The 7,500-nt window shown below is 44.1% G+C and overlaps 1 protein-coding gene across 7 annotated transcripts in view; it reads left to right on the top strand.

Annotated features, from left to right (window-relative positions):
• The window catches only part of LOC113815970 (potassium voltage-gated channel subfamily KQT member 1), a 727,087-nt gene that overhangs the window by 608,249 nt on the left and 111,338 nt on the right, over nt 1–7,500 (top strand). The gene's annotated exons all lie outside the window — the stretch shown is intronic.

The raw sequence follows: 7,500 nt of genomic DNA, 5'->3' as shown, positions 1-7,500 counted from the left end.
GGTAGGGTAAGAGGGGAAAGGGAAGGTGGATGGGGGAAGAGGGAAAAACAAAGATGAATGAAGTGAAGGAAGGGAAGGGTAAGGGGATATGGGATACGTTTCGGTAAGATTTGGGTAAGCGGATAGGAGCAGGTGGGCAAGAGAAAGGGAATGGGGAAGGGGAAGTAAGAGAAAGGGAGGGATAGGAAGAGAAATAGGCCGAAGGAAAGGGAAAAGAGGCCGGAGAAAGCGGGAAAGGGAAAAGGGGGTAGGGGAAGATGAGGGAAAGTGGAAGGGAATAGGGATGGAAAGAGAAATGGAGGAGAAGGCGAAAGGGGCAGAAGGCAGAAAGGGGAAGAGGGAAAGGGAAAGTGAAAGGGAATAGGAAGTCGAGAAGAGAAATAGGGATAGGAAAGATCGTAAGGAAAGGAAGGGATAGGGAAAGGAAGAAAGGCTGAAGGAAGAAAGGGAGGGAGAAGAATTAGAAGAAAGAAGAGAGGGAGAGAGAAGTGGGAAGAGAAAAGTATAGAGAAAAAAGTGGAGATGATAGGAAGAGAGAGGAGAGAAAGAGAGAATAACTGTGAGAAGAGTGAGGTTGAGGAAAGAGAAAGGGGGATTGGAGAAAGGGGGAGGAAGGGAAATGAGATAGGAATAGTGAAAGAGAGAGAGAATGTAAAGTCGAAAGAAGGAGTAGGAGATAACGAGATAAAAGAAAGAGTAGAAAAAAGAAAGATGGAAGAGAGAGTGGAAGTTAAAAGAAAAAAAAAAGAACGAGCAGAAATAGGAGGAGGGATGAGACAGGAGAAAGTACGAAAAGGGGAGAAGGGAAAGAGAAGAATAGAGAGAGGAAAGAGGGGACAGATAGAAGGAGGAGTTCTTAAGTTGAAGCGATTCCTTCTGCTTGAGACAGTTCAGCAAGTCCGAAGAACCTTCTCGTGCCTTTGCCTTGGTCCTCTGATCTCGCTCCCTCTCTGTCGTCTGTCTGTCTGTCTGTCTGTGTGTGTGTGTGTGTCTGTCTCTGTCTGTCTGGACCTTTGTCTGTCTCTGTCTGTTTATCTGTCTGGACCTTTGTCTGTCTCTGTCTGTTTATCTGTCTGGATCTTTGTCTATATGGATCTTTGTCTGTCTCTGTCTGTCTGGATCTTTGTCTGTCTCTGTCTATTTGTCTGTCTGCCTGTCGGTTTTCTGTCTTTCTGTCTCTGTCTCTCTGTCTGTTTCACACTCGACTCGAATTTAGAAAGAGGGAGTTATATGACACATAATACATTAATGGATAAAAAGGTTTTAGAATTAATATCATACGAGGGAGCCAAATGATAATCAGAAATTCGAAGTTTCTGGAACATGCAGCGAAAAAGTGTAGAAGAAAAAGGGGAATAAAAGAAGAGAGACTGGAGAGAAGTGGGGTGAGTTGAAGGGAAGGTGGGGAAGGTTAGGAGGAAGGAAAGAGAGAAAGAGTGAGAAATATGAAAATGGAGCAAAGCTTTTTTTTTCTCTCTCTCTCTTTCTCTCTTTCTCTCTCTCCCTCTCTCTCTCTCTCCCTCTCCCTCTCTCTCTCTCTCTCTCTCTCTCTCTCTCTCTCTCTCTCTCTCTGCCTGCACTGTTTCACCTGCTCAAGCTCAAGCTCTCTTTCTGCTTTTCTGTATCTCCCTCTTCTTCCCACACTTCAGATTTTAACACTCTCCCTCTCCTCCCCCTCTCTGTGTATCCTCCACCCCCAATTCTGTCTAACAACCCCACCCTCTGTGTATCCCCACTCCCTCCATAGCCCCACCTCTGTTCTAGCACTCCCCTCCCCCTCTATAGCCCCACCCCCTTTTTTTAGCTCCCACCCTTTCAAGCACTATATCACGTACAGCTGACATATAATTTAGTATTCCTTCAGCTTAGCCAGTGCTTCAGACACACACAAGAATTGCTCACTATCATCCCTTCACTATACACCATATTGCCAGGCACTGCTAGGTTTCTCTTCCAGAATCCAAATGTGAATATTTTTGCTTACTGTAAAAAAAAAATCTCGTTCCTTCACTGTAATTTCCCTTACCATAATACCATGATTTGGTATCCTCCTCCTCGTCATTCTATACCATACTGACATTCTATTCTCACTATATTTTTCCTCGTTGTAAAAGCTTCCTATATGCCTCTCACTGTGCTTTCATTCACTCTAACTATATCAGCATTTCCCTCACTGTAGTTCCTCTTCACGCAGTACTACCCGATTCTATCCTCACTATATTTCCCTTTATTCCCCATTCCTCACCATACCACAGTTCTATCACTCCCTCACCATAATTTCTCCCTAATAAGACACCATACAGCCATCATAGAATAGTGCCCCCCCCCCTTCCCGTTCAAGACATCTGAGCTGAAGAAGTAAATGAAGGTCGATAGATAGACAGACAGACAGATAGATAGATAGACAGACAGATAGATAGACAGACAGATAGATAGACAGACAGATAGATAGACAGGCAGATAGATAGACAGGCATATAGATAGACAGGCATATAGATGGACAGACAGATAGATGGACAGACAGATAGATAGACAGACAGATAGATGGACAGACAGATAGATAGACAGACAGATAGATGGACAGACAGATAGATAGACAGACAGACAGATAGATAGACAGACAGATATATAGACAGACAGATAGATAGACAGACAGATAGATAGACAGACAGATAGATAGACAGACAGATAGATAGACAGACATATAGATAGACAGACATATAGATAGACAGACATATAGATAGACAGACATATAGATAGACAGACATATAGATAGACAGACAGATAGATAGACAGATAAATAGATAGACAGACAAATAGAGACACATATAATTGAATAGATAGCAAGTTAGTTATAGTCGTGAATAGATAGATAGATAAACAGATACGTATGGATATATATAGAGACAAATGAATAAAAACACATACATAAACAGACAAATAAACAGATAAATATATAGACATAAATACGAACTAATGAAATGTATACAATAGAGACAATACGTAATGAACGAACGCCAAGTAAAAAAATAACCAGTTATTTAAGAGAAAAAATGCCATACACATGTAGATAAAGAACTATCTTAAAAATAAATCCTATATCTGGTCTTTGGACAACATGAATAAACATATAACTGTTTTTATATATATATATATATATTCCTCGTATTAATTGTTCTGATATTCCGTAAATATTCAGATTGATCATGCAACATTTTTTGTCAGACGCATCAGTGAATTCTAAACTCCCGTGCAATTCCATTTATTGAGTTCGTTTCATATGCCGATCCATATGCGTTTTTTTTTTTTTTTTTTTTTTTTTTTTTTTTTTTTGCTTTTGCTTTTGCTTTTTTTTTTTTTTGCTTTCTGCTTTTTTTTTTTTTTTTGCTTTTTGCTTTTTTTTGGGGGGGGGAGGGGGAAGGGGGTTGATGTTTTGAAGTTTCCGTGTTGTGATTTGTTTTTTTTGGGGGGGTTTTTATGTTCTGTGATTGGTCACGTGTTTCCCAGTGTTTATCAAGTTTGTTAACAGATCGCGCGAGAGAAAGAAATAAAATGGTTAAAGAAATTTATGAGGAAGAAAAATGGAAAAATGAAGGTAATGCAATTATAACAATAACAGTAATAATTACAAGGAATGTAAAATAATGACAACTAAACTAGAATAATAATAATAATGATAATGATAGTGATAGCAATAATGAATAATATGGATAATGATAATAGTAATGATAATGACGATGATGATGATTATAATGAGGATGATAACAATGATCATCATAATAAAAACAAAAGCAAAAAGAGATAGAAAAAATAAATAAAAAATTTAATTGCTTAACAGTATACCCACACGGCCCGGATATAGACCAAAATGACCCCAGTGATATTGGCTTTATATTCCCCCCTTTAACTGAGCTATTGTTCCTGGAATAGAAGAAATATTATTATTTTCTATTATTTCCCGATACTGTTTTTTTCATTCTTTCTTTCTCTTTGATTGAGCTACGTGTTTTTTTTTTTTTTTTTTTTTTTGGGGGGGGGGGAGAGGGGTCGGAATTGAAAAATCATTTTGGCCATTTTACGTACGTGTGGGTGGGTTGGATGGGGGTGGGGGTGGGGGTTAGTGTTTGCGTTTTCAACACCGTTTTCACCCCATGTTCATCACCACAACCACCATCAACATCACCAACACCATCATCACCTCCACCATCCTCATCACCACCAACACCACCACCATCACCACCAACACCACCACCATCACCACCACCAACATCACCACCACCACCATCACCACCACCACCACCACCACCACCACTACCATCACCACCACCATCACCACCACCATCACCTCCACCATCCTCATCACCACCAACACCACCACCATCACCACCAACACCACCACCATCACCACCACCAACATCACCACCACCACCATCCGTTCCCAAAAGCTCAAACTTTGCGCCCATAAGAGTACGCCTCAGGAAATGGATGGGGGGGGGGGGGAATGGGGGAGGGGAAAAGGGGGAAAGAGAGGAGTGGAAAAAAGAGAAAGGGGAGGGGTGGGAGGGGGGAAGGGGTGGAGGAGGAGGAATGGGAGGGGGGAAGGCGTGGAGGAGGAGGAATGGGAGGGGGGAAGGGGTGGAGGAGGAGGAGGGGAGGAGGAGGAGTGGGAATGGGAAAAGGGGAGGAGAAGTGGGAAAGGGGAAATGGGAGAAGGAAGAGGGAGAGGGAAAAGGAAGAGAAGTGGGAAGGGAAAGGGGAGAAGAGGGAAGAGAAAGGAGAGAAGGAGAGGGAAAGGGAGGAAAAGAAGTGAGAACATTTGAAGAGAGGAAGTGAAAGCGAGAAGTGCGAAAAGGTAGAAGTAGGGGGGAAAGGGAAAGGGGGGATAGAAGTAGGAAAGAGTAGGACTACGAAAGGGAGAAAAGAGAAAAGGGGAAAAGGGAAAAGGGGAAAGGGGGGGGGAAAGGGGGGGAGGAGGAGAGCTTAGCTGAAACACGAGCAATTTAGATGATCTTCAGAATCGCAATTTCCTATGAATAGTTTTAGCCGGCGCAAGGCGATGTGTTCCAGCCAGGAAGCGAGAGAAACCGGACGTTATCTGCCTGCTGGATTCCGTATTTCGTTTGTTTCTCCCGTTTTCTTTTTCTTTTTTTCTCTTTTACTTTTTTTTAATGGTTTGTTGATGTTGTCTCTTGCTTCTCTTTCTCACTCGCTCTCGCTCTCTCTCTCTCTCTCTCACTCTCTCTCTCTCTCTCTCTCTCTCTCTCTCTCTATCTATCTATCTATCTATCTATCTATCATATCAATCTCTCTCTCTCTCTCTCTTTCTTTCTCTTTCTCTCTCTCTCTCTCTCTCATCTCTCTCTCTCTCTCTCTTTCATTCTCTCTCTCTCTCTCTTTCTTTCCCTCTGTCTCTCTCTTCATTCTTCCTCTCTCTCGCTCTCTCTTCTCCCTCCTCCTCCTCCCTCTCTCTCTCTCTCTCTTTCTCTCTCTCCCCCTCTCTCTTTTTCTTTCTCCTCTCTCTCTCTCTCTCTCTCTCTCTCTCTCTCTCTCATCTCCCACTCTCTCTCTCTCTATCTCTCCCTCTCTCTCTCTCACTTTTCCTCTCTCTCTCTCTCTCTCTCTCTCTCTCTCTCTCTTTCTCTCTCTCTCTCTCCCTCTGTCTCTCTCTTTTCTTTCCTCTTTCTTTCCCTCCCTCTCCCTCCCTCCCTCCCTCTCCCTCTCTCTCCCTCCCTCCCTCTCCCCATCTCTCTCTTTCTCCATCAATCTATCTATCTATCTTTCGTTCTCATCTTCTCCCTTCCCTCACTCCCTCCCACCCTGCATGCCCCTTCTCGCCCCTTCCCCATACCAGCAGATGAAGGTGATGAAAGTGATGGTGTAAACGCTTTACTGCTCCATCAGCGGGCCCTCACTCAAGCCTAGCAGGGAGCCTTACTTTACCTCCCGCTGCTCTCGCCGTTGTAAAATGAAATGGGAGAGTTACCCCTCCTTTCCTTCCATACTATACGTTTTCTTTCTCTTTGATCGCCGTTTTCTAGCGTTGTTTGATCGAGTTTATTTCCCATTTTCTTATTTGTTCTCCATTTTCCGTTTTCTTTTTGGAAAGTCAGTGACGATGTTTGCTTTTACTTGATGTTGTATCGAATGAACGACGTTGTTTATTTTTTCTCTTTCTATCGTTCTTCCTCTGTTATTTTACTTTCCTCTCGCCCTTTCCGCTTCCACTTTATCCCTGTGCTGTTATCTTATCGAGTTGTCTTGCTCTTGATTGTTTGTTCTTACTTTTCTTTCATTCTCATTCGTTGCTTCCCCCTTCTCCTCTGTTTCCTCATCTCATCCGTCTGTGTCTTTTCTCCCCTTGTCCGCTCTATCTCTTTCATTCTTTCGTTATTTCCCTCTTTATCATTTCTTGTTTTTAGTCTCTCCTCTTCGTCCGGTTTCATTCTCTTGTCTTCTCGCTCTCTGTTTAAGGCCTTCCCTTCTTCTCATCTTTGCTTCTCTTATTCACATTTTCCATTTTTAAGCTCTTTTTCCCTTTCTCTATTTCGGATCTCTCTCTTTCTCTATTTCATTCCCTTTCTCTCTCTCTCTCTCTCTCTCTCTCTCTCTCTCTCTCTCTCTCTCTCTCTCTCTCTCTCTCTCTCTCTCTCTCTCTCTCTCTCTCTCTCTCTCTCTCTCTCCCCCTACTCTCCCTCCTCCTCTCTTTCCCCTTCTCCCTTCTTGCGCTCCTTCCCACTTCCCCTCTTTCCTTCTTCCCATACAACTCCTGTTTCTCCTTTTACCTCCTTCCTCATCTCTTCCCCTCCCTCCTTCTTTCTTTCTCTTTCTTCTTTACTTCTTCCTTCCCCCTCCTCTCTCTCTATATCCCGCCTCCTTTTCCTATCCTCCTTTCACCTCTTCCCCTCTTCCCCTCGCCCCCTCCTTCCCCCTTCCCTTCTCTCTCTTCTCCTCCCCTCGTCCCCTCTTTTCCCCCTCCTTTCCCATTTTCTCCCTTTCCCCCTTCTCCCCTCTATCTTCTCCACCCTTTCCATCTCCCTGCTCCCCCCCCTTCTTCCGTCCTCCCCCTTCCCTTTTTCCTCCTTTTCTTCCCACATATCCTGTTCTCCCTCACTCTCCACTCACGCTTCCTTCCCCTATACTCCCCTTTCCCTCTACCCCTGTTCCTCCCCTCTCTTCCTCCCTACTCCCCCTCCTCACCTTCCCTCTCTCCTCCCTCTCTCTCCCTGTTTCCCTTCTTCTTCCTTCTTATCCTTCCTCCCTCCTTCCCTTCTTTCTCTTCCCATCCTCCCTCCTCCCTCTTCTCTTTCCCTCCTCCCCCTCCTCCCGCTCTTCCCCTGGAGAGAGACACGCTTTCCCTCCTTTGTTGCCCCTCCTCCCCCCTCGTATCAGTCCCCCCCCCCCCCCCCCCCCCCCCCCCCGGTGTTCCTTGATGGTCCGCCACATGTTCTCTTATTCTTGTTTATTCTTCGTCTCTTTCTCCCTATCTTCGTTATTCTTTCT

Source organism: Penaeus vannamei, chromosome 32, assembly GCF_042767895.1.
Source record: "Penaeus vannamei isolate JL-2024 chromosome 32, ASM4276789v1, whole genome shotgun sequence".
In the NCBI taxonomy this organism is placed as follows: domain Eukaryota; kingdom Metazoa; phylum Arthropoda; class Malacostraca; order Decapoda; family Penaeidae; genus Penaeus; species Penaeus vannamei.
This window is presented reverse-complemented; position numbering and strand designations above follow the sequence as displayed.